The sequence below is a fragment of the Hemicordylus capensis genome, chromosome 11 (assembly GCF_027244095.1).
Source record: "Hemicordylus capensis ecotype Gifberg chromosome 11, rHemCap1.1.pri, whole genome shotgun sequence".
NCBI classification, from domain to species: Eukaryota; Metazoa; Chordata; class Lepidosauria; order Squamata; family Cordylidae; genus Hemicordylus; species Hemicordylus capensis.
The window spans coordinates 12,254,218-12,280,570 of NC_069667.1; the positions used below are offsets into that span (position 1 = coordinate 12,254,218).

Consider the following 26,353-nt stretch of genomic DNA (forward strand, 5'->3'; position numbering starts at 1 on the left):
AGCCCCAAAGGAGAATGGCTTGAAAAGCTGAGTGTATTGAAAATGGAAGATTTTGGTGGAGAGTACTTCCCAGCAAAACCTCAAGCATTTTCAAAAAGAATCAGGTGTACAAAATACAATTTACAAGCCCCCCAAAGGGTAGGGTTTTTAAAAAATCCGATTTGTATAGGAGGAAGATCCCCCCCCACACACACACACACCTTTTAACTCCCTGGATAGAAAGTAAGAAGGTCATAAATGAAGTCTTGCATTTCTGGGATAAAAAGTTGCAGAATAGCAGGGATGTACGTGGAACCGTTCTGGGAGTTTGGCTTAAATTTGAACCAAACTGCCAGTCCACAAACCGGTTCATTCGAACCGGCCAGCAGTTTGGTTTGTGCAGTTGAATGGGGTCAAACCGGGTCGACCTCGTTCGACCCAGTTTGGGATCCTTGTAAGAGGAATCAGGTAAGGATTCCCCTTTGCAAGCAAAGGGGAGTCCTAATCCTAACTCTAAAAAGGGGTTGACAGGGTCCCCTTGCCCACACTTTCAACCCATTTTTAGAGTTAGGATTAGGAATCCCCTTTGCTTGTAAAGGAGAATCCTTACTGGGTTCCCCTTTACAAGTTTGGATAGCTGTAGATTTCATTCAGGATCAGAGGGGCATGCTGCTGAACACCAGTAGTCCACTGCATGGGGCACTATGCTGAACTGGATTGGCCTTTGGTCTCATACAGCAGGGCTTTTCTTGCACCATTATAGCAATTCCACGGACCAAAGCAGAATTTCACACTCACTTCTTTCACATGGTGATTTTAAAGAAAACGTCCCTCCTAATTGCTTCACGCTGGAGGTTTGGAAAGCAGTGAGGAGTATTTCAGCACCACAGACAGCTCTGTGGGACAAGTTTCTGGACTAGCAGCCAGAGGTAGACAGAGCTCTTAAATATGTCTTAACTCCGGTCACCCCTCATAAGAACACAGGAAGTGACCTTATACGGAGTCAGCCCATTGGTCCATCTAGCTCAGTATTGTCTACACAGATTGGCAGTGGCTTCTCTCCCACCGGAGGAAGGTAGAAATCTCTCTCAGCCCTGTCTGGGGGATGTCAGGGAGGGAACATGATAACCTTCTGCATGTAAAAGCTCTTCCCAGAGCAGCTCCATCCCCTGAGGGGAATATCTTGCAGTGCCCACATGTAGTCTCCCATTCATATGCAACCAGGGCAGACCCTGCTTAGCAAAGGGGACAAGTCATGCTTGCTACCACAAGACCAGCTCCCCTCCCCTCCTGGACTTCATCTCCCTATGTGGCAAGTGGAAGCCTTCCAAGAGTCCGCACCCCTACTTTCCACCCCAGAATCTGCACCCCTCCTTTTCTCTATCTGATCCTGCCTAGCCTATTGGTGGCATGCAGATATAAAGGAGTGAGACACTATAAGAGGGGGTGGTTCTTCAGGGGCTTCGGTTTAGAGCAGGCCTGCTCATCTTAGGCTCCACAGCTCTTTGTGGACTACAACTCCCATAATCCCCAGCCACAGTGGCCAATAGCCAGGGATTATGGGTTTACAACTCCCATAATCTACAACATCTGCAGGAGGGCTGAAGTTGAGCAGCCCTGGTTTAGAGGATGCCATTTTAGGCAGCTCAGACTCAAGGACATTGTATGGTGTGGTGGGGGGAGGAACTCCAACTCTGTGGTTCTCTCTCAAGCTCTGGCCTGGTTGTCATGGCCTGGGACCAGGTCCACTGCTGGTCCTGCCCCTTCAGGATCAGAATCACTGCTCAGAGCAAGGATCAAGACAGATCTTAGTGAGACAGAAGATCTGTGTCTGGGCTGTTCCACTTCACACCTCAGGTAGAGGCTCACATGATCGAATGCACCTTCAAACAAAACAAATCCTTCCACCTAGAACATAGGGACACATAGGAAGCTGCCTTATACCGAGTCAGACCATTGGTCTATCTAGCTCAGCATTGTCTAGTCTGAAGGGGAAGCAGTTCTCCAAGGTTTCAGGCAGGACTCTTATGCAGCCCTACCTGGAGATGCTGCCAGGGGGTTATTTTATTTTATTGTTTGTTTGCTTGTTTATTGCATGTATATACCGCCTCATATAAAAAGGTCCCTGGGTGGTTCACAATATAAAACCATTAAAACACTAACATCATGAAAACAATTTAAAATACAATAAAAACTCTAAAACCAAGGTTTTAAAATTATAAACTAAAAGCCTGACTAAACAGGTATGTGAGGGTTTTTTTAGGTCCTTCTTAAAAACATTCAGAGAAGGAGGGACTCTAATTTCATTAGGAAGCATGTTCCAGAGTCCTGGGGCAACTCTAGAAAAGGCCCAGTTTCGAGTTGCCACCAATCGAGCTTGTGGCAACCACAACTGGACTTCCACAGATTATCTTAACAGGAGGCGGGGTTGATGAAGAAGAAGGTTGAACCTAGGACCCTCCGCATGCAAAGCAGATGCTCTTCCACTGAGCTACGGCCCTGGCCCCAAGAAGAATACCTTACAGCAGACAAGTTGCTCACATGCAATCACCCATCCAAATGAAAACCAAGACAAACCCTGATTAGCAAAGGGGGAAATTCTTGCTTTTTGCCGCAAGACTAGCTCTCTACCTCTCAAAACCATACATCACTCAGAAGAGTTCTAGTTTAGCCTCCTTCCTGATAAATTACTTTCCTGTGTAGAAGATACTTTTCCTGTGGAGGAGCATTCAGCCTACTGAGCTCCTCACATGCTGTCTGAAGTGAAACAACCCAGAAGACATAGCTTTTCCACCGCAATAAGAACTTGGCCCCAGAAACTCAGCTAGAGCCCCGTCACCGGGATGCAATGTACTTTTGAACCCAACTGAACAACGTACAAGCAAGGATTAATGGAAGATAGCATGTTGTAACACAGGCACACAATACCAGTCTCTTATGACAATATTTGCCTGTTCAAGCTTCTGAATTACTCAGCCTCGTTATGTCAAGTTTCAGATCAGAGTTAATTGCTTTCTATTGAATTTGGCACTTAGGTAAGTGTCAGAATGTGCTGCATATCAATGGTGAAAAGGGAAAATATAGCTATTTTTAATCCTTCAATTCCACCCACCATGTGTCCTTTGATGATGCGGAGACTTTAACAAATTAATCACATTGCAGAACAACAACAAAATGAGAAACAAAAAGAAGAGATTAATCCCTTGCTTGGAGCAAATTTTCTTCCACAAAGCAGAACCACATCAAAAACTTCCAGTGTTCCAGGATATTTCCTCAGGCCAGACGGGTGGTGTCACCTACTACTTGGTCATGAACATTTTACATCACAACTGTCTCCATTAGTGAGACAAGAAATGGGAAAGCCATGTGGATGGAGAGAAATTGTACCTCGTGGTGAGGAGGCATCAGTGACACAACTGATGTTTGACAGCCCAGGTGCTCAAACGTCTTCAGCTCATTCTACAATCAAATCTCTCCCTGGACCTTGAAGAAGGTAAAGGCAGCACGACATGTGCAAGAGGGACCCTGAAAAATGTGTTCCAGGGTGCCTGCTTCCTTAATATGTACATCAGGCACCCAACAACCTATATCTATATTTTATTTATTTATAGAGTAAATATGATTTAGAGTGTAAATGTTATTTACATTCCACCTCAGTCTGCAACTCTGGGCAGTTTACAACGTAAAACAAGTTAAAACCAAATTTAAAACATTAAAACAATTTAAAACCACGAGTCCAGTTTAAAAGCTTGCATGAATAAATGTGTCTTGAAAGGCTTTTAAAAAGCTGTCAGAGGTGGAGTGGCTCTTATTTCATCAGGGAGTGCATTCCAAAGGCTCAGGGCAGCAACAGAGAAGGTCCGTCCCTGAGTTGCCACCAGACAAGCAGGTGATCTCAATAGGTGATGGGCTCAGAGTGAAGTAGACATTGAGGGTCTCCACATGAGCAGTGTGGAGAGCCTGAAGAGCTTGTGCGGGAGCATTCCGCCCTCCCCGGGTGGCCAGATCGGCCACGCACACGATTACCGGCTCCATCACGGAGCCAGCAGGGGTCCCAGAATGCCCTGAGCGTGTGCACTGGGCATTCTGGGGATACCCCCATGCTGGGAGGCTGGTTGTAGCTTCCCAGTCAAGGGTCTCCTCATGAGTCACTGCAGTGTGGAGTCACACCATGCTGACTCACGAGCTGGGAAATAGGGTTAGTGGAGCGCTCGCACCACTAACCTAGTTTAAAGAGGGAGTGGGTTTAGTTAGGTTTGCTGCTGGGAACCATCTCTCTCTCTCTCTCTCTCTCTCTCTCTCTCTCTCTCTCTCTCTCTCTCTCTCTCTCTCTCTCTCTCTCTCTCTCTCTCCAAGTGCTCCTTTAGTTCCTTTTTGGAACTAAATCTCTGTTTAGATGTTTAGACACCCAGGTAAACTTACTGAGATGTATGACCGCCTCCAGATGTAACACTAAATTGGAGGCAAACGTGCCAGAGGTTCAATTTTGTGGTTGTCCAAATGTGTGCAACCACAGTTTCATCACCCAACCATGGGTTGGTTTTCGACCGCAAGCTTGAGTTTGAACCTTCGGTTTCTAGTGAGTTTTGCTGTGGAGACCTCAGGTTCCAAAGGGATTCCATTATTTTGTCTGAATTCTGCAACCCCCGTAACTTGGGTTTTGTGCTGTGGCTGCTCCCAAAACCACAGAGAGGGTGGCTCAGACCAGCCAGAAATGTGTTCACTCTATGCCTGCCATGCTTCTCCCTGGTTGCCTCTCTGAGCAGTTGCCCCACCCTCCGCCATCTCCACACTCCTCTTGCTGTTGCCTGGCAACAGGGACGCCGCATCCCAGGCTGAAATGAATTTAAAGGGAGAGAACGACATTGGAGAAAGCATCTTATGGTCCCCCTTTGTCAATGCACACAAAAAGGACATGATGACAAGATGGGCACAGCAAGAGAGTTCTGCAGCAATTCAGGACTGCAGAATTATGTGCACAAACACACGAAGCCCTGGTAACACCGGAAACAGGGCAAGTCTGTTGTTTCCCACCGAAAAAGGGCACATGTGCCAGGGGAGTAATAGAATGTCGCTTGGCAGAAATACCTATGTGTGGACCCTGGGCATCAACCCACGGAAAACCCAGCCATGGAAACATTCCTGCTGTCTAGTCATATAAAGGAGACAACATCTGGAGCCCCACAAATCTGGTGCCTGTCTCTGTCCATTTGATGGGATGACTTAAGAAACCCTTGGCGTGTTGCCCAGCATGCAGGAGATTTACTTGGAATTACCATACAATGTTTTTTGACAGCTTCCATCAGGGGCAGGAGAGGGGGCACATGCACAAGGAACCCTTTCACACCTGATCCTGCACAGCTGCTCAGCAAGGCATCCTTTCAAGGGTGTGCTGGTGCTGGGCACTGATTGCCCTCTATTTTGCCTGGACTGTATTTTTAAGGATTGTATTTTGCCTGTCTGTATTTTTAAGGTTCCGGTGGATGGTGCTGCTCCCTCCAACTGCATAGAGGGGTGACCTCAACTCAGCACACACACACACACACACACACACACACACACACACACACACACACACACATTCAACTGGTCTGCCTTGGAGGTACTTCAGACTGATGTGGTACCATGTGCACCAGCAAAGGAAAGTCTACCGTAAATGGGATACTTTGAGTTTAGGGTTAAAAGATAGCCCCTAGATTAGCCCCTAGATTTTTTAAAAAAGATTATGTTCTATTTTTTGTACCAGTTTGCAGGGAAAATGGGACCCAACCCTTTCCTCTTGGGTGCAAGCATGCAGTCTCGGCCATAACTCATGAGCGGAACCTTCCAAAGTGATACTGGGATGGGCTTGAAAGGCCCCTGTGATGACAACATGTGCAATAGATGCATGCTCCCTTCTCCCAAGGACCGCTCTATCATTAGAGTGACTAGCCATTGACACACATATGTAGGCCAGAGGGCTGTTGCTGCCCAGCCTGTTTGCTAGATCCATGCAAGCCTTCGGGAAGGGTACCCTGGCAACACCTTCCATGGTCCCGGTGACTGCAATGAAGCAGGAGTCCAAGCGCCCCTCTGATAGTCTTGTCTCCACTCAAGACAGTTCCATGTCTTTCTTTTGCCCCAAAAGGCCACCTGGCTTTCCAGGAAGCACTGAAATCAGTAGGTGCCCTTCTCCAGGATGCCCACAGCAGCTGATTTACATACAACACAATGCTGGTTCCAACCCAGTCTGTCAGGCTGTGGACATAGAATCCATCCCTGGTATTTCCCAACTCTGCCCACCAGAAACCACTTGGACACATGGGACCGGGTCTCATGATCAGTGAGACCCAGTTTTTACTGCTGATGCTGAAAGGCATCATCTCATACTGCGTGGGAGATGGCAATAGTAAACCCCTCCTGTATTCTACCAAAGAAAAGCCATAGTGGGGATTTGAACCAGCAACCTCATGCTTGCTAGGCAAGTCATTTCCCCACTGCGCCATTAGGTGGCTTCTGGAAGTACACTGCAGAGAGGTAAAGCAGAGGTACCTCCACACAAATCACATTCTTCCTCTAAGGAGCATACATGGTTCTTCACACACCTCAGATTTTATCCTCCCAACAACCCTATGAGGTAGGTCAGGATGAGAAATAGTCACTGATCCCAAATGAGCATGGATTTGAACCCAGGTCTCTTCTGAATCCTGGTCTAACACACAAATCACATTGTTCCTGGGATTGGTCACATGTCAACCTGGCAAATATTCCCAGTCCAATCATTCCAGAGCAAAATGAGTAGGAAAGCAAGGGGTCTGAAATTGTGTCTGCAACGTTTAATTAATTGGCTTGATCAGTCTCCCCTACATTTACCTTAGCTGACAAGCCACCTTCTTCTGAATAGGGGCCAGTTAGTCCCTGCTAATGAGCTAGGAGACACCTTTAAAGTGGTGCCTCCTTTATAGGGCTGTGCAAGATCAGATCGGTAAGATGGGAAATGTTCCAATTTGGGCATTTTCAGAGGGCATAGTAGATTATCCAAATCCAACCTAGGGGAGCCTATTTTGGTTCAGAGTCATCCAGCACCATTTGGGGACTTTTGGAACATTTCAGAACTCCAAACAGCATCGGGAGTCCGCTTCTTCCCCACCCCGATAATGTTTGGTGCAGGCGGGGGGGGGGAGATCTTCTGAATTGTATCTGGCTGCCTTTATTTCCTAATTTTAAAGAAGTTTTAGCAAGTTATTTTGCTCACAATTTTAAAAAGAAAGCAGAAGATTCTCTAAGGTTCCGTCACTTCCCCTGAGATTCTCAGATGCTACATCACTTTTCTTCTACAACTATCTGCGACTACACATCTCTGGGTTACTTAATTAAAAAAAAAAAAAAACCCAATGGATGGATTCGTTTCTAAGTGGCTGTAAAAAAGAAAAAGGCTTGATCAATCAATGAATACCGGCCAAGATCAGAGGGCAAGTGGCAACCAAAACCTCAAAGGGGGCCCTACTCTGGCTCAGTGGTAGAGCCTGCAGAAAAGCTCAGGCTCACTCCCTGCCATCACCAAGTAGGGCTGGGAAAGACCACGCCTGAAATCTAGGAAGCTGCAACCATTCACTGTAGACCAGGTTCCCAGATGACATTGCACCACAGCTCCCACCATCCTTTGCTGTAATAACAGGAGGTGATGGGAACTGTAGTCCAACAACATCTGGGGACCGGAGGTCGGGAACCCCTGGGCTAGGTGGGTCAACGGCATCAGGCAGAGACCAGTGGTGTAAGATCCTATGGCTGCTGCCCAATGGCAGCTTGTTAGGGGTCAGCATTGGTGGGGCCTTCTGGGGCGCAAAGGCCTCAACAGCTGTCTGATGGTGCTGGCCCTGGAAAAAAACATACAAGCTCTTTGCCCCCGGCCCCCCAGCATTTGGGCTCTGGTTGCAAGCATCTCTGTAGAATGCTTCCAAAGGTGAAGATAATGGCTAGCACAAAACTCGTTGCTGAAAAGATGGGTGGATGGGGATGAAACCATAGCTCAGTGGTAGAGCATCTGCTTTGCCTGCAGAAGGTCCCAGGTTCAATCCCTGGTGGCATCTCCAGGGAGGGCAGGGAAAGATCCTGCCTGAAACCTCGGAGAGCCACTGCCAGTCAGTGTAGACAATACTGAGCTAGATGGACCAATAGCCTGACTCAGTATAAGGCAGTTTCCTACAGACACCACTCAAAAGGCTTGTGCAGATGGCGATGTAGTTCAGTGGAAGAGCATCTGCTTTGTATGCAGAAGGTCTCAGGTTCAATCCCTGGCAGCATTTCCAGGTAGGGCTAGAAAGGATTCCTGCCTGCAACCTTGGAGAAGCCGCTGCCAGTCTGTGTAGACAATACTGAGCTAGATGGACCAATGGTCTGACTCAGTATAAGGCAGCTTCCTTTGAAACCATTAAGCCAGCCTGATGACCTGGAAGCCTTTCCAGGAGGCCTTTATTTTTAGGAAGCCCCTTTATTTTTAAGAACCGCCCCCCCATGCCAGCTGATCTTCCATACCCAGCTCTGCCAAAAGGAAGACACAGACATCCCTCCAGTCTCAGATTTACGACCTGCTGTGGACCTGAGTGTCCATTCTGTCACACTTAACCCCAAAGTCTAAACGTCTTTGCCCACAGCATGCCTCACAAGGAGCCTTCAAGCTCTTTTCAGGCCAAGGCTGTGCAGCTTGTTAAATACCCCATGGCAGCTGCACACTTTGTACTGGCTGGTGCTGTCAACAGTTCACAGTTTTCTTAAGCTTTTCTTTTATTACATATGCCTTTCTGTATCTGTCTGCTTGTTTCCTTCTGAAACCCTGCCAGAATTATTCATTGGCAGAATGCAAACATCCCAGTGATCTATTAGTAACAGCAAGCCAGGCTGGAGATTATTTCATTTATGTGGTCTGAAAGAAAGAAAGAAAGAAAGAAAGAAAGAAAGAAAGAAAGAAAGAAAGAAAGAAAGAAAGAAAGAAAGAAAGAAAGAAAGAAAAGCCCACTCAGCTCTGAGAGGAGAAACAAAATAGACTTCTTTGAGTCTAAAATTCTTTGAGTCATCAGCATTGTTGAGTTAAGCACCTTGATTTCTCCCTCTCTCCATTTCAACTCACCATGTTCTGACACTCTTCAGCAGGATGAAAAAGTAAAAGCTTGATGCTCCAACTCTCTTAAACCCTGCCTAAGGTTCATTCACATAATCATGTGCCCACTAGATACACTTAGGCCAGCTTGGGACATAACGCAAAACCTCTGGAGGTGAACATGCCAGAGGCTGGAGTTTATTATCGTCCAATAGTGTGTCGCCATGATTTTGTCACCCAACCATGGCTCCGTTTTAGCTTCCAACCTGAATTTGAACCGTGGTTGTGTAGTAAGTTCCGCTGCTGAAATCTCAGGTCTCAAAGGGCCATTGTTTTTTCTAGATGCTGTTGCCACCACAACCTAGTTTTGTGCTCCAGCTACTCCTGATACCATAGCGAGGGGGGCTCAGAGAAGCCCATAAATGCGTCAGTTCTAGGGCAGCTGCGTTTATCGCTGGCCGCCTCTCAGAGCTGGTGTCTTCTCTGTACTCTTCCTGCCAGTACTTGGCAACAGGGATGCCATGTCCCTTGATTTTATTCTTTAAAAGGGAAATAACCACATTGGAGAAAGCCCACTTTCCCCTGTGTCTTATGCCCCCCACTTGACCATCCACAATAAAAGGATGGGATGACAAGATGGGGACAGCAAGAGAGGTCTCCAGTAATTCAGGACTGAAGTGATTTGTGCACAAACCAATGAAGCCCCGGTAACACAAGAAATTGAACAACTGGGTTGTTTTCTCACTAAGGGCACAGATGCCAGATCGTTGGGGGAGTTATACCATGGTGCTTCTCAGAAATACCAATGTGCCGACCCTGTGCACAGCGGGTTCCCATCAGTGCTACATCAGGAAAGTCCAGGTGTGGCAACCTTCCTGTGGTCTAGTCAATTAAAGAGACAACATGTCGCCCCACAAATCTGGTCTCTGTATCTGTTAGAGGTGTGCATAAAACTGGTTTTGCCAGTTAAGCTTGAATCCAGAGCAGATTTCAGCTGACCCGGCCTGGTTTTGCCCCTGGTTAAATCAGAACCAGTTTGAGTTCAAAACAAGCCGGTTTGACTAGCTCGGAGCCATATTAATAAAAGGGAATCTGCTGAGGATTCCCTTTTACCAGTAAAGGGTCAGGGGGGTTGTCCTAGGTGTAGAGGAGGTGGGAGAGAAGTAAATAGGTACTCCATTGAGAACACTGCAAACCACTAACCAACCGCCCCCTATTATCAGTTGCAGTTCTCCTTGGCCCCCTGCCCCCATTCTCCCTGCCCCCCCTGCAAGACCCCATCATCAGCTGAAAGTGCCCCTCACTATCCCTTGGTATCAATAATTGTGCTTGTATAAGACAGTATAGCTCTTGTCAAGGTGCAAGTGTGTGAGAAAAGGGTTAAAATGTCTTTTCCCTGCCAAGGGCAAGAGATTGATGCCCTCAATGTTCATGTTGGGACCAATTTGTTCAGGATGGCTAAGGAGTTCATAGCGGCCATGACAATGATGGGCCTATCCCAAGTGTCTCAGGACCGATGCACATTGCTGGTCACACGCTTGATTTGGTCTTTCACTCTGATCAGGGTGGTGTTCTGTGAATGGAGACTCCTCTCCTGGATGGAGACCCCATTGCCATGGACAGACCACCATCTGGTTAAGGTTGGACTCACAACCACGCCCCACCTCCGCAGGGGTGGGAGGCCCATTAAAATGGTCTGCCCAAGGAGGTTATTGGATCCAATAGGATTCAAAGAAGCCTTGGAGGGATTTAGTGTTGGCTCTGCATATGACCCTGTTGACACTCTGGTGGAGAATTGGAATAATCAACTCACCAGGGTAATGGACAGGATCGCTCCTAAGCATCCTCTCTGACCCGCTTCAAAACTGGCCCCTTGGTATACAGAAGAACTACAGGGGCTGAAGCAGTGTGGTAGATGACTAGAGTGCAAGTGGAGAAAGACTCGACTCAAATCCGACAGATTACTACATAGAACACATTTGAATATCTATGCTCAGGCAATACGTGCGGCAAAGAAGCAATTCTTTTCCTCCCGTATTGTGTCCACAAGTTTACATCCAGCAGAGTTGTTCAGGGTTGTGAAGGGAATAATGTGTGCCCTTTCCCCCTTGAATTGGTACCTGGAACCAACAATTACTCGCTGTGATGTTTTGAATGAGTTTTTTGTGGACAGAATCTCTTGTATTTGGGCCGACTTAGATTCAAACTCCACAATTGTTACAGAGTCTGATGCTGAGGTGTCCAGCAGCTGCTCTTATGTGCTGACTCTGGATCAGTTCCAGTTTGTGACTCCTGAGGATGTGGACAAGTTGCTTGGAATGGTGCAGCCTACCACCTGTCCTCTTGATCCTTGCACGACATGGCTTATACTATCTAGCAGGGAGGCTGTTGTAGAGGGCCTGGTAGAGATGATAAGTGCTTCTCTGAGGGAGAGCACGATGCTCCTTGGCTTAAGGAGGCAATCATTAGACCACTTTTGAAGCCACCTGCCTTGGATCCCTCAGAGTTAAGCAACTACAGGCCTGTCTCCAACTTTCCATAGCTGAGCAAAGTGATTGAAAACGTGGTGGCCTCCCAGCTCCAGGCGGTCTTGGAGGAAACTGATTATATAGACCCATTTCAAACTGGCTTTCAGGCAGGCTATGGGGTGGAAACTGCCTTGGTCGGCCTGATGGATGATCTCCAATTGGGAATTGACAGAGGGAGTGTGACTCTGTTGGCCCTTTTGGATCTCTCGGCAGCTTTTGATACTATTGACCATAGTATCCTTCTGGAATGTCTGAGGGGATTGGGGGTGGGAGGTACCACCTTGCAGTGATTCCGCTCCTACCTCACAGGCAGATTCCAGATGGTGTCCCTTGGAGACTGTTGTTCTTCCGAATCTGTACTTTCCTATGGTATCCCTCAGGGCTCCATATTGTCTCCGATATTTTTTAACATGTACATGAAACCGCTGGGAGAGTTCATCAGGAGATTTGTGCAGGGTGTTATCAATATGCTGATGACACCCAAATCTATTTCTCCATGTCGACATCAACAGAAGAAGGCATAACCTCCCTAAATGCCTCCCTGGAGGCAGTAATGGGCTGGATGAGGGATAACAAACTAAGGCTGAATCCAAATAAGACGGAGGTACATATTGTGCAGGGACAGAACTCAGGAGATTATTTTGATCTGCCAGTTCTGGGTGAGGTTACGCTCCCCTGAAAGGAACAGGTACACAGTCTGGGGGTGATTCTGGATTTGAACCTCTCCCTGGTGTCCCAGGTTGAGGCAGTGGCCAGAGGTGTTTTTTATCAGCTTCGGCTGATACACCAGCTGTGTTCATTTCTTGAGATGAACGGCCTCAAAATGGTGGTTCATATGCTGGTAACCTCTAGCCTGGATTACTGCAATGCGCTCTACGTGGGGCTGCCTTTGTATGTAGTCCAGAAACTATAGTTGGTCCAGAATGCTGCAGCCAAGTTGGTCTCTGGGTCATTTAGGAGAGACCATATGATTGCTGTGTTGAAAGAACTACATTGGCTGCCGATACATTTCCAATTAAAATACAAGGTTCTGGTTATTACCTATAAAGCAATAAACAGCTTAGACCCTGTGTATTTAAGAGAACGTCTTCTTCACCATGAGCCCCACCACTTGTTAAGGTCATCTGGAGAGGTTTGTCTGTGGTTGTTGCCAACTTGTTTGGCAGCTACTTGGGAATGGGCCTTCTCCGTTGCTGTCCCTGGACTTTGGAATGATCTCCCTGTTGAAATAAGAGCCTCCCCATCTCTGGCAACTTTTAAAAAGGCACTCAAGACACATTTATTCACCCAGGCTTCTAATTAGATTTATGATTTTAAACTTTTAATGTTGGTTTTAAATGATTTAAATTATCTAAATTGTTTAATCGATTTAGTTTTTAATTTAAATGTTTAATTGATTTAGTTTTGATTTTAATTGTTAATTGATTGTAATTGTTTTTATTTTGATGTAAACCACCCTGAGCCATTTTTGGAAGGGTAGTATATAAATCAAATCAAATCAAATCAATAAATCAATAAAAATAAAAAGGCATGGTTGCATTGAGCATACCCCCTCAAAGATCATGGTTGATGGTTGCCACTCTACTGACGTCCTGACAGCTTGCCCACAGCCTGGCGATGCGGGTGGCACGGAGCTTGCTGGGATACACTCTCAGCAGACCAGGAAGAGAGAAGGGTTTCTCTGCCCAGAAGCCAAAGGCTGCCAAACCTCAGGTGATTGATCATCTGCATCATGATTCTCAGCTTCGCAGATTAACCGTGGCTTCGTCTACCCAAGGTTTCACCCTATGTTTGAATGAGGCCTTAGAGTTGGTTCCCACATGCATTCTAATCTCTTGATGACGGTTGCATAACTGTTTGCATTCCATCTGCAGTTTGCAGTTCCATTTTGTCACACAGAAGGAATGGACTTGTTCTCCGTTGCACCTGAGGGCAAACCTGGAACCAAGGGGTGGAAACTGCAAGGAAGCAGATTCATGCTAGGCACTGGCAGTGGGAGGGGGAGGGTTTCCCAGCCCAAAGAGATGTTAAACAGTTGGAACAGTCTGCCTCATGAAGTGGTGGGCTCTCCTTCTCTAAAGGTTTTCAATCCAATAGTGATGCGGTAGCAGATTCCTGTACTGATCATAGACCTCTAAACTACTGTCCTAGGAAAATGACTGGAACCATGTTGTGTGTGTGTGTGTGTGTGTGTGTGCACATTAACACATTTTTTTAAAGCAACAGCTCCCTAGAAGAAAAATCAGGATCAATTAGGGCAATATTTTGCCAGGGGAAGTACCACAAAAGAGACTGTTGGAGCATGTCTAACTTATTGCTTTCATTCCCAATAGGCAGAGATAATCACCAGCCTAGTGAAAAAAAATGTGTGAACACTTAGCTTCAGAGGAACACTAATTCCCAAGGTTAGGTAATTGGAACAAACATTTTGCTTTTTGCCATAATCTTCCCTTCAGGCTCTTCAAACCAAACCTTCCCAGACAGATGCGGAAGCCTAAATTCTGAACGGATTCATCAGCAAGCAAATTAAACTGGTTAGCCAAGTACAATTCTATTGCCAGGGGATGAAAAATAGGTGGCTGCTGAGAGGAAAGTTTCATCATAACTCATCTCAGCAGCTTGCTGTTGGTTCAGAAGATTGTCTTTCTAAAAATGACCCCAGATCATCCGCTCACTTTGTAATCAGATCTTCTTTACCATCTCTAGAGCTGTTTCAAGGTTCATCTAAGTAGTGAATCATCTTCTAAACGGTAATTTTCTTATTAGCAGGCATTCTTTCCACTGCAAGCTGGTGTATGTATAACTAGCAGAATTCTGAGATAACTGGCTGCAATGAAGTTTCATTTAGTCCGAAACCTGTTTCATTCCAGGGCAAGAAAGAACGTGGCAACCTTAAACTATTGTTATCACTGGTGAGGGCAGTTTAATGTTTCTTCTGTTATTAGCTCTAATTATCTCTTCAAAATGTGTTCACGGTGTGCATATATGCAGAGGGAGCAACATCATGCAATCTTGGGGAGGAGAGCTGGTCTAGAGGAGGAGTGCTGGCCTTGTGGGAGCAAGCATGAATTGTCCCCTTTGCTGAGCAGGGTCCACCCTGGTTTGCATTTGAATGGGAGACTACATGTGCAAGAACTGTAAGATATTCCCTTCAAGGGATGGGGCCGCTCTGGGAAGAGCACCTGTATGCTTGCATGCAGAAGACTCCAAGTTCCCTCCCTGGCAGCATCTCCAAGATAGAGCTGAGAGAGACTCCTGCCTGCAACCTTGGAGAAGCTGCTGCCAGTATGTGAAGACAACACTGAGCTAGATAGACCAGTGGTCTGAGCCAGCTTCCTAAGTTCCATGGCACCATCCCAGACCTCTATGGATTGATTGCCACTATACCCCTGCTTTAGGTTTCAGGAGCAAGTTTCAGGAGCAAACCGCAGAATGCCCCCTATCTGGTTGCTGGTGTGGCTTACCTTGGCAGATGGGATGGTAGAGAGGAGATGAGAACTATCTTGGCCAAGATAGATGTTCCATTACCACCACCCCTCAAAGGCATTGGACACAGGAGTTATCTTGGGGATTGGCAGCCCTCCACCCCTTAGCTGCTGCCCTCTCCCATGTTCAGTCAAGTGTCTGAAAATACCTAGAATTCCAGGGCCTAGAATGAACTCCGGTCCCCTTTTAAAAGCCAAGAGTCCATCATGAAACATGTCTTTCCCTCAACACTGAGGGCCAAAACTACATGCTACATCTCAGTGTGTGTCATGGACCATTTGAAAGAAGAAAAGCAGCTTCCAGTGGGGTGACAGGGAGCAGAGAAGGCAGCATTTAATCCTTTTCCTGCTTCTCCATTCAGAATTCCACTCAGCGGCTTTCCCCCGGGGGTGTGTGTGTATCTTTTTCTCCCGGTTAAAATCCTGCAGGGAAGATGTTGTGAACAAGGTGTAGGGTAGAGATGGTAGACAGGGGAAAGGGGGAAGGGCTCCCTGCACGGCTGCTTCTCCACACACCCCTCACCCCCACTACGGGCCGCTCTTCCTCCTTTAAAATTTGCCATCAGGTTACCGTTACATCCATTTCAACCTGAGGAGCCACAACTCCTTACTGATTGGCTCCCAGGGGGTAGACCTCTCAGGTTTTGAGTCCACAACAGGTTTTGAGTCTATGCTTACGATATTGCTCTTAACAGGAGCATTGAGAAGGAAATGGCAAAGAGAGAGACAGAGGTGCACCTAGGTAATTTTGGAGCCTGGACCTAAAGGCCTTTGGAGCAACCCCACCCCCCAACCGGCTGCAAGTTAAGCTTCACACACACACACACACACACACACACACACACACACACACACACACACACAGAGTGTATTTTTAACACATGGGTTAGAACATAGGGACACAGGAAGCTGCCATATACTGAGTCAGACCATGGGTCCATCTAGCTCAGTATTGCCTACACAGACTGGTAGTGTCTGTGTAGGTTGCCTCCAAGGTTGCAGGCAGGAATCTCTCTCTCTCAGCCCTATCTTGGAGATGTTGCCAGGGAAGGGACTTGGAGCCTTCTGCATGCAAGCCTGCAGGTGCCCTTCCCAGAGTGGCTCCATCCCCTAAGGGGAATATCTTCCAGCGCTCACACATGTAGTCTCCCATTCAAATGCAAACCAGGGCAGACCCTGCGTAGCTAAGGGGACAAGTCATGTTTGCTACCACAAGACCAGCTTTCCTCCCTCCTTGAGGGCACAAACAGCAACTGAACTCACAAGAATGTACGAATACAAAACAGGTCTATTTATGCAAATAGGCAGCAGCAGAAACATTTCAACACACAACTTCACCTATTCCCATCCCACCTATTCCTTTCCCCACTCCCCGCTCTGTCTCTAAAGCAGAGGTCACGCTCGGGTGCCTGGCGCAGCAGGTCACAGTCACCTCAGCCACCCAGCACAGGTCAGGTCACACTCCACCTCCTTGCACGGTGCAGGCTGGCAGCATGGCGAACACATCAACCCGGACAGACAAAAGAGGATTGGAGCCCCCAGGGGTGTGTGGAGGCCCTGGACCTGCACCCAGAGGTCCAGAGGGAAGAGCACCTCTGGAGAGAGACATAGATAGCTCTCATTGCTATTCACACTGAAACATGTTCACAAAAGGTCTGCAGAACTTATGACACTCCATTATGAGAGAACTACCTGTATCTGCTTACACCTATCCTTTGCTTCTCTTTGTTTGACCAGTTACTAACCCATTTGATGACAAGTCCTCTTATCCTATGGCAGTCAAGTCTATTCAGGAATCTTTGGTGAGGGGCTTTGTCAAAAGGAGAAACCAAGAAGAGTGTCGTTTAAAAGCCATGGCTGCTTTAACTCCGATCTCACTGAGACCTATGAACCACTCATTAACTGGACATTTTATCTAATGCTCAGAAATCATAGGTTAAAGTATTTTAATGCAGTTTCCAGATCTTCTCACTTCTTCCCCAAAGTATTCATTTCATAGCTATTAACAACTACGTGCACATAACTTATTTCCATATTGTCACTTTTGCATGGCTATTAAGCAGCCCCATCTCCCAGCTTTGTAGAGGTCTTGATGCCTTTTATTTCCCAACAGTGCAGAACAAATTTTGAAATGACTGTGCAGACCACTGGGGTCAGGAATTGCTCAATGAGGAATTTCCTTCATCAGCGTCAGGACACCCTACAACTGACAAACCTAGATGTCCGTTAGAGCAAGGGTTTGAGTGTGTGTGCTGGGGGTGCCCTGGTGCTCCCTCAGAAGGGTGGGCATAATCCTGCCCCATTTTTCAGGGCAAATGCAATTATTCCTCAGGAGTACTATTTCAGGCTAACTCATTGATTCTCTGGTGACTAATATTCCCAACAACTAAATAGCAGACCACTCCTCCTGCAAACCACTACTATTACTACTACTACACAGACCACTACTACTACTACTGCTTTGCAGACCACTCCTCCTGACTGCCATACAATCACCTGAAAGTCTGAACTAAGTCTATGCATGCACAACTTATACAAGCAAAGGCTCTATCCAGACCTTCAGATGAATGTATGGAGGTGACTGTGGGGTGTCATGATCTTGGGTCCAGAAACCCTGCAAGTAGGTGAAAACATGGACAGTTCAAAGGATGAGCCAGAGTGAGAAGCTCCAGTAGAATGAGATCCATCTGCTCCACCACAACCAGAGGAAATGCCCCTGCCTCCATCCTTGGACTCAGAGGACTCCTTCAAGGACTAGTCTGCCTAGGTGGAGGCTTGCCAGCACTATATGGCAAGCGCCTGCAAGTTAACACATCATCCCTAGAAGTTCTGGCAATTTCTACAGGAGCCAGGGCTATTTAAGGGTTTAGGCGAGATCTGATCTTGGCCAAAGCATCCTATCCTTGGCTGGATGCCTTGCACCCAGCCCTGCTTCTCCCCGGTGTCCTGGGAGCTATCCTTGGTCCTGTCCCCCTTCCGATTTCCTGCTCTGAAAAGGTCCACTTCCACAGCTGGCCTTGGGATTCCTGAGACCCCATTGATTCCTGCTGGGAACAGGGACACAATCCTATTCCTATGCCATGCTTGCATGATTCACAGATACTGAACATGCTAACAGGGCTTGTGTGCATCAGGTACACTAGCCAAAAGCACAGACTCTGCTCCATGATCACTCCAAAGCAATGGATGAGAGTTCCTGTTAGCAAAGAACTTGACTAGTCATTGGTGGACTGGTACCATTTTGCAGCTGGGATATCTTGCCCCAGTCCCTTAAGTATATGCAACACAGGGGCCTTTTCCCATCATGACTACCCTTGTTCATCACAATGGTCTTGTGGTAAAGGTAAAGTGTGCCGTCAAGTTGATTTTGACACCTGGTGCCCACAGAGCCCTGTGGTTGTCTTTGGTAGAATACAGGAGGGGTTTACCATTGCCTTCTCCCGCACAGTATGAGATGACGCCTTTCAGCATCTTCCTATATCACTGCTGCCCAATCTAGTACCAGCAGGGATTCAAACCGGCAACCTTCTGCTTGTTAGTCAAGCATTTCCCTGCTGCACAACTTAAGGTGGTAGTGAGCAAGAATTGTCCCATTTGCTAAGCAGGGTTCACCTTGGTTTGCATTTGGATGGGAGACTAAATGTGAGTGCTGTAAGATATTCCCCAGAGGGGGATGGGGCCATAGCTCAGAGAAAGAGCATCTAGGTCCCAGGTTCAATCCCCAGCATTGCCAGATATGGCTGGGAGAGATTCCTGCCTATTGCCTTGGAGAGTGTAGTGTCAGTGTAGATCAGGGGCTCCCATTTGGATGGGAGACCACATGTGAGCACTGTAAGATATTCCTCTTAGGGGATGGGGCCTACTGGTGGAGCACCTGCTTGGCATGCAAAAGGTCCAAGATCCAATCCCTGGCAGCAACCCTCACACCAGTCAATGTAGACAAAACTGAGCTGGATAGAGCAAGGGTCTAACTCAGTAGAAAGCAGCTTACTGTGTTCCATTTTGCTAGTAGATTAAGAAAGGCAACTGGACAACATACCTGAGTCCCATGCACATTAGCGGCATGCCCCATGCCAGAAAGGCTTGGGTACTGCCTAGATAATGGCTAAATAGTACTGGGATGTTTGCATAAGATGAAAATAAATTCTCAATATCCATCCACTTAAAAAAAAAATTCTTGCAATTAGAATCACAGCTGGTAGCTGGCATTGATTCAGGGAATAAAATGACAACATTCAAGAATGAAACTCCACATAACAGAATGAAGGGGGGGACACGATTCCTCTCTGAATAAATATTAATGGCATATTCAAGCTTTTGATGCCATCAGGGAGAACCTAGGAGCCATGAAAATCATTATTAATGTGAGGCCAGGTTTCCCAAAAAGACAGTCTGAATCTTACTGCAACACAATGTTAGGATATCTCCTGAGAATTGCATGTTCAGCCTTCAGTTTGCATCCTCCTGGTGACAGATTTTATGAGTCAAAGCCATCCAGTAAAGGAAAAAGGATCTTTACTTGGCTTTTTGAGGAAGGGGTGGGGGCATGAAAGCCCAGAGGCATAATCTTTTTCATGTATGTCTCAAGCCCACATCCACATTCTCCTGATGCAAGGTTCAAATGCCAGGTCTTTGTCCCAATAGGATAAGCTCTGAGCCTTTGAATCCATATATTTGCTGGAGCTTTCATTGATGCCATCATTTCAACATGCTTTGATTCCTATTCTGTAGAAGCTTTCAAACACAATAAGCATGCTTTCTTATTAATTCTTTAATGATGTAATCACTTTTTGACCTACATGAAGGGTTCACTCAAGTGGAGGCATTGAAGTCTTTGTGTATGTATGTGTGTGTGTGTGTGTTGTGTCTGTTGTGGGGTGGAATAGAACAGCTCTAATCAGAATGAGCCGACACATTAACTGTTCTTTCTTGTAGGCTTTTAAGAAAATAATGTTATTTTATGCGGAGCATTTATTAAGATCGCTTTGCACAGTTTAAAAAGTTATAATTAAAATATCAAAACAGTAATTGTTTTCATTGCAAGAACACCAAAAAGCCATTAGGATGATGTGACGTGTAATTAGCACACACTGTCAACCATAGAATTCATTCTAAATCATTCCCTGGACAGATTCTAATTAACTCCCCCAAAATATGATTTTTTAAAAAAAATTAAAAAGCAAAGGAATCTGGTTATACTAAGAATGCCACAAAGAAATTATATTAGAAACTTTCCTGGTAGGAAACTCTGGCAAACAATGTCAAACAGCTTCCCTGTTTGGTGGTGAATAGAACACAATTAATCTTTTCAAAAGGCAGGTAGGAAATCTGTAAGCTTTTGTACTTCTTTAAACAGAAGTATAAGCAGAAAGAGGGGGGAAATTCTTAAGAAACAGGTAATTAGTGGGGAAATAGAGTGCTTAATTGGATTATGGTTAAAGCGATTTGAATTCATGTGACTCACAGGCAGAAATGAAGGCACGGACTTCCTCACTGCATTCGTAAAGCACAGGGAAAGCCGAATGGTCCACAAGGAAGCGTTACTGTCCCTGCATTATTGATGAACAAATTATCTAACATCTTTCCCTTGTTCACAGGATGTACAAAGTCTGAAAACATATTAAGCTATAATCACGAACTAACATAAAGGCCCTCCAAAAAAAGCTGAATATTTCATAGACTGTTTTAAGGTTTAATCTCCAGATCATAAATAGCATTTCCAGTGGCAGGCCACTTTTTACAGCCTAAAGAACACACAAGATGTAGCTGCACCATAAACGTATATTGGTTTTATGCGGCTCGAAGTGTCAAGGCTTCTCACAAAGAATTCTAGGCATTGTAACCAGATCAGCTGCTGAATTCCTGCAGTTGCACAGAAAGGCGGCTCTTAAAATGTATTGGACGACATATCTAACGACACACTTGGGTGGTTCAGTCACCAGTGGGTCCAATGGTGGATACCCCTTTCAGACAGGTTAATGAGTGTGTGAAGGTGAGATCACATCCACCTGCTCTCCATGTGTTCATGTGGAAGTCTGAAGAGTGCCCCATGTATACAATTATACATTTATTCATTCATTCATTCGTTCGTTCATTCGTTCATTCATTCATTAAACTTATATACCACCCAAACTTTCATCTCTGGGTGGTTAACATAAAAAAATAATAATAAAATATAAAAGTTTTAAAAAATCAACAGTTTAAATCAACCATAAGATTAAAACAGACAATTTTAAAAAGCTGAGAAAGCTTGGGCAAAAAGATGGGTTTTCAGGTGTTTTTAAAAAATTGCCAGAGATGGGGAGGATCGTATCTCAGCAAGGAGTGCATTCCACAATCTCGGGGCAGCGACTGAGAAGGCCCGTCTCTGTGTAGCCACCAAAGGAGTTGGCAGTTACTGGAGACAGACCTCCTCAGATGACCTCAATGGGCGGTGGGGCTCGTAGTGAAGAAGACGCTCTCTTAAATACCCAGGGCCTAAGCCGTTTAGGGCTTTATAAGTGCAGAGGATTATCTCTCTTTAATCAGGAACTATTCTTTCCTAGAATTCCTGGATGTACAATGAATGCATCTTGTGCATAGGGTTCTTTTTAGATCTTGAAACAAATACATATTGATTATGGATGAAGCCTAATGCCCATAAACATCATCAACAACAACAAAAACAACACAATATTTATATACTGCTTTTCAACTAAAGTTTCCTATGTGTTTAAAGAGAAATAATTAATAAATTAATAATTAATTAAATTATTAAAGAGAAATAATTAATAAATAAGATGGCTCCCTGTCCCCAAAGGGTTCGCATTCTGAAAAGAAACATAAGATAGACACCAGCAACAGCCGCTGAAGGGATGCTGTGCTGGGGATGGATAGGGCCAGTTGCTCTCCCACTGCTAAATAAAGAGAATCACCACATTAAAAAGGTGCCTCTTTGCCCAGTTAGCAGGGGCACATCCATTCTATCTACATACATACCGCCCTACCCCCCAACACTCTCTACAGAACTAAAATGTCTAAAGGGGCCTATAACTCAATGGCAGAGTACATTCTTTGCACACAGAAAGTACCAGATTCGGTCCACATTGTCACCTGTAGGAGTATCTCAGATAAAGGGAAGCTTTGGAAAACACCTGGAGAAAGGTCTGGAGAGCTCCTGCCAGCGGAAGGACATAAATCTTATCCCATCCCCACCTCCTTTCATGGAGATTATCTGTAGCACCCAGCAGCAGACAGGCCAATGGCTGCTTCTCTTTTTCCGCCTCCTCTTCCTCCTCCTCCTCCTCCGCTGCTGAATTTCAAAAGGAGGAGTGGGAGGAATGGAAAGGAAGTGGAGGAGAGGAGGAGAGAGAGTGATGGCCTAGTAGAGCATCTTCTCTGCTTTCACAGCAGCACCAGGAGCAGCAACAGCAACCTGAACATATGAACATGGGAAGCTGCCTTATGCCAAGTCAGACCATCTAGCTCAGGATTGTCTACACGGCCTGGCAGCAGCTTCTCCAGGGTTGCAGGCAGGAGTCTCTCTCATCCCTATCTTAGAAATGCCAGGGAGAGAACATGAAACCTTCTGCAGGCAAGCAGGCAGGTGCTCTTCCCAGAGCAGTCCCATCCCCTCAGGGGAAGATCTTGCAATGCTCACATGTAGTCTCCCATACAAATGCAAACCAGAGCAAACCCTGCTTAGCAAAGGGGACTATTTATGCTTGCTACCACCAGACCAGCTCTCCTCCCTCGTAAGCAGGCAAACGGGTGGGAGTGGTAACAAGACCTCAAAATTCACCACGGCTCAGTATTCATCCCCCTACGCAGCCGACCAGGTCACTGGCATGGATGGGCCAGCCATGAGCTTGTATTATACTGAGAAAATCCAATAAACACTTGGAGGCTGAAGGGGGATGGGATGAACAGGAGCAATCCTCTTCCCACCCCGACACTGACTGTAGAGGCTTAAGACTGAACCATTTCATCGTCATTTGCCAATGGTTCATAGCTTCATGACTAATTGCAAATCTGATCTGTCTGTATCTTCAGTCATAATCCGTTGCAACAAAATGTACAGCTTCCTGTAGCCTGAGTTAATGACTTTCAGGCAAATTTAATTTTTAAAAAGGGAGAGTATCAGTGGGGTGGGGTGGGGAGAGAGCACGACGACCACCAAATCAATGCCTCATATTTGCAGACATGCCTCGTGTCTCACCATAAATGCTGTACACACAATTACACGGCAACAATCCATCAATTACAAATAGTAATTAATGGCAAACTCTAGGAGTGTGACTTTGATTGAAATTAGCAGTGCCGCTGTAATTTTATTAAAGAAGCATGTTTCGACAGAATGATCACAGATACTTACAAGACCAACTTTTAATGTTTCGTCTCACTTGAGTATGCAGAGAAAGGATTTTACCCAATTTGTAAAGTAAAAAATGAAGACCTGCCCAAAAAGGCAGCTATATTGTGTTAGAAATGTTAAATGATTTCTTTGGGTAGGGCAGAAGCCATACATTATTCTAAAACTTTGTTTCAACAATGCACAAATTCCATATGCAATAATACAACATGAAAGAAGAGAAATAATCTGAAATTCATCACTTTCTAAATAGTCTAAAATTTATTACATTCAGAACCAATTTAACAAAGTTAAGGTTTTCAGACAGAACACAAGTTTTCACAAAATAGTCATTTTTCTTGGAAACAATTATTTTTCATTAATGGAAATTGTATCTAATTATGCACATTTAGCTGCGTGGGCCCTGAGTGTATATTAGGATGTTTTATAAAAGATCATTTCAAATGTTTTCATTGTGAGAATTCGATTCAAAATGCAGGACAAATCCTACATTTAAACAATATTATTAATATTAATATTAATTAATATTAATTAATATTAATATTAATAGTTAACAATATTTTTGTTTAATCTTACTAACTTCAAAATAAACAACCATTTGCTTCAGGGGCATAGCTAAGGGAGAGGGGGCCCGTGTTTGTTTGTTTGTTTACTACATTTTTATACTGCCTTTCTGCCTTGACAAAGGCACCCAAAATGGTTTACGATATTAAAAGAAGCAAATAACCAATTAATAAAATGTTGTCTTAGGCTGTTGGTCTTTTCAGGGCTGAGGACAAGAGCTCCCTGGCCTGGGTGCATCCTTTCTTGCCTTCTTCTCAGGGCACACTGGTGTTCACCTCTCTCTCTCTCTGGTGGCCCCCCAGAGTGAGGCAGATCATGAAGAAAATAGGGAGGGGTGGAGCTGGGGCCCCTCAGGAGCTGGGGGCCTGGGTTCTTTGAACCCTTTCGCTCAATTATATCTACACCTCTGATTTGCTTAAAATGCCATGGATTTGGTCGTGTGTGTGTTGTTAACAACAGCCAGATGTACTACAGCAGAAAATAGTTTTGCCATTAAGTGCAATGAAGCTATTCTTGCACCTCTTTAGATTTTTGTAATAACTGCCTTTCCTCAAAATTAAATTCCATCTTCATTACAGCTTTGGAAATATAAAATGCTCCATTTTCTTCTCCTGTATATGTTAATCACATGTTAAAATACAGAAATATCATCTTTTCTACAAGTGTGTAGGTAGCATAGCCCAAACAAAATCTTAAAACTCTGAAGCAGTGGTGGATCTTACCTGTGGGCAAAGTGGGCAATGCCCCCCTGCAGCCACCATTTTGTATCCGCTGCCTGATGCCATTTTATATGCTTCTTTCCCTGGCTTTCCCTATTGGTCTTTGATTTCTTGCCTGCTGCTTTTCCAGGGCTCTGGGGCCGCCAGTACCAGCGTTCTAAGAGTACCAATTAAAAGCATCAGCAACTGTGAAATATTAATATTTATAAGGCTACAGCTAGTCATTATGCTTTCTTTTGTTTTCAGAAAGTGGGCGGTCTATCAACTGCCTTATGGCCAATCAGAGACAGACTAGTGTGATTGACTTCTTAGGCAACCAATCAAAGCAACTGTAGAGTGGGTAGCTACTTTTCCTTCTCCAGGGAAGGCAGTAATCACCATTTTGTTCAGGTCGGAAGCAAGGAGAGTTAGGCCACCTTTGAACATCACGCCAAACCTCAGGCAACCATGCAAGAGGTTGGGGTTTCATTCTGGTCATCTGACTTTGGGAGCCATCAGTTCTGTTCAAAAAGTGATCTGAGGTTTCAGGTCACACACTTGAATTTGCATGCTTGGTTGCTCTTTGGTTTCACAGGTGATAAATCAGGCTAGAAAGCAGCATTGTGTCATCCACAGGCTGCCACTTTTTCTAATTGGAGTTCATGATAGGAAGCTCCTCCCTCTCCCCATATCCAGTTGCCTGCCACAGCTGTCCTTCATGAGAAGGAGAAAGCCCTCACAACTACTTCCTCCCCACTTTCAGGCTCCCAGAGTCCAGATTGGGATTGTCTGGGAGCACAATGGGGAGAATGGGGACAAACTGTGGGTCCATTGGAGCCATGGTTTCCTGTTATGTGCGAAGACAGCAGCCTTAGTGTGGTGGCTTGTCGTGGTGAAATACTTGTGCAGATTGAGGAGACTCACTAATTATGAGTACTTAATCTAATGGCCCCCAAGGCTGCTCAGCCTCGTAGCTGCAGGGAGATGCTTGCTCCAGCCCAGCACCAGGGTACCCCAGCACAGCCAGTTGGGCTGGGGAGAGTACTGGCAAAGGCTATTGGTACGGCGACCACAAGTCAGGCAGCTGAACTGGCTGGGAAGGGCTCCCGAGGGTCCTTGTGGCGGTGCTTTTGGCAGCTTTGGCACAGAGCAGAGCAAGCTCTGCATGCGGTTTGCCTGCAAAGGGGAAGGGAGAAGGATCAGGTGCTTGGATAGGCTTGCTAAGGGTCCTCAGTGCAGTGGGGCTGATGGTGATGCAGAGCAGAGCTCATGGGATCTGGCAGGGCTGGGAGGTGGGTCTGGAAGCAGCAAGTGAATGGTGTCTTTGGTGGGCTTTTGTCCTGCTGGGATGTGTGGGGATGGGAAGCTTACAGGGGTGGAGGAGGCGCAGAGCAGAGAGGAGAGGAGCTGGTTCATCTGCCATAGGCAGAGATTGCTTCCTTGTTTAACCCTCACCTGAAGTTCTTGGAAAGAATTTCCCACTCCAAAATGGGAAGCTAACCTGGCTGCCTGCAGCCCAGCCAAGAAGAGACCCAGGCAGCAGGAGATAATGCCTATAAACTATCACCTAACATAGACCAACACTGAGCTAGAGGGGTGTGGCAGTTAAGTAGTTAAGGACATTCTGGATCATACCTTCAAGTACACAAAGAGGTGGCCCATAAGTTAAAAAC

General features: G+C 45.8%; 1 protein-coding gene and 1 non-coding gene across 16 annotated transcripts in view; one reads left to right on the top strand and one right to left on the bottom strand.

Moving 5' to 3' along the window:
• The window catches only part of LOC128335599 (connector enhancer of kinase suppressor of ras 2-like), a 443,349-nt gene that overhangs the window by 270,677 nt on the left and 146,319 nt on the right, over positions 1–26,353 (bottom strand). The gene's annotated exons all lie outside the window — the stretch shown is intronic.
• TRNAA-UGC (transfer RNA alanine (anticodon UGC)) lies at positions 7,974–8,048 on the top strand. The gene has a single exon. It is a non-coding gene; the product is annotated as a tRNA-Ala (tRNA).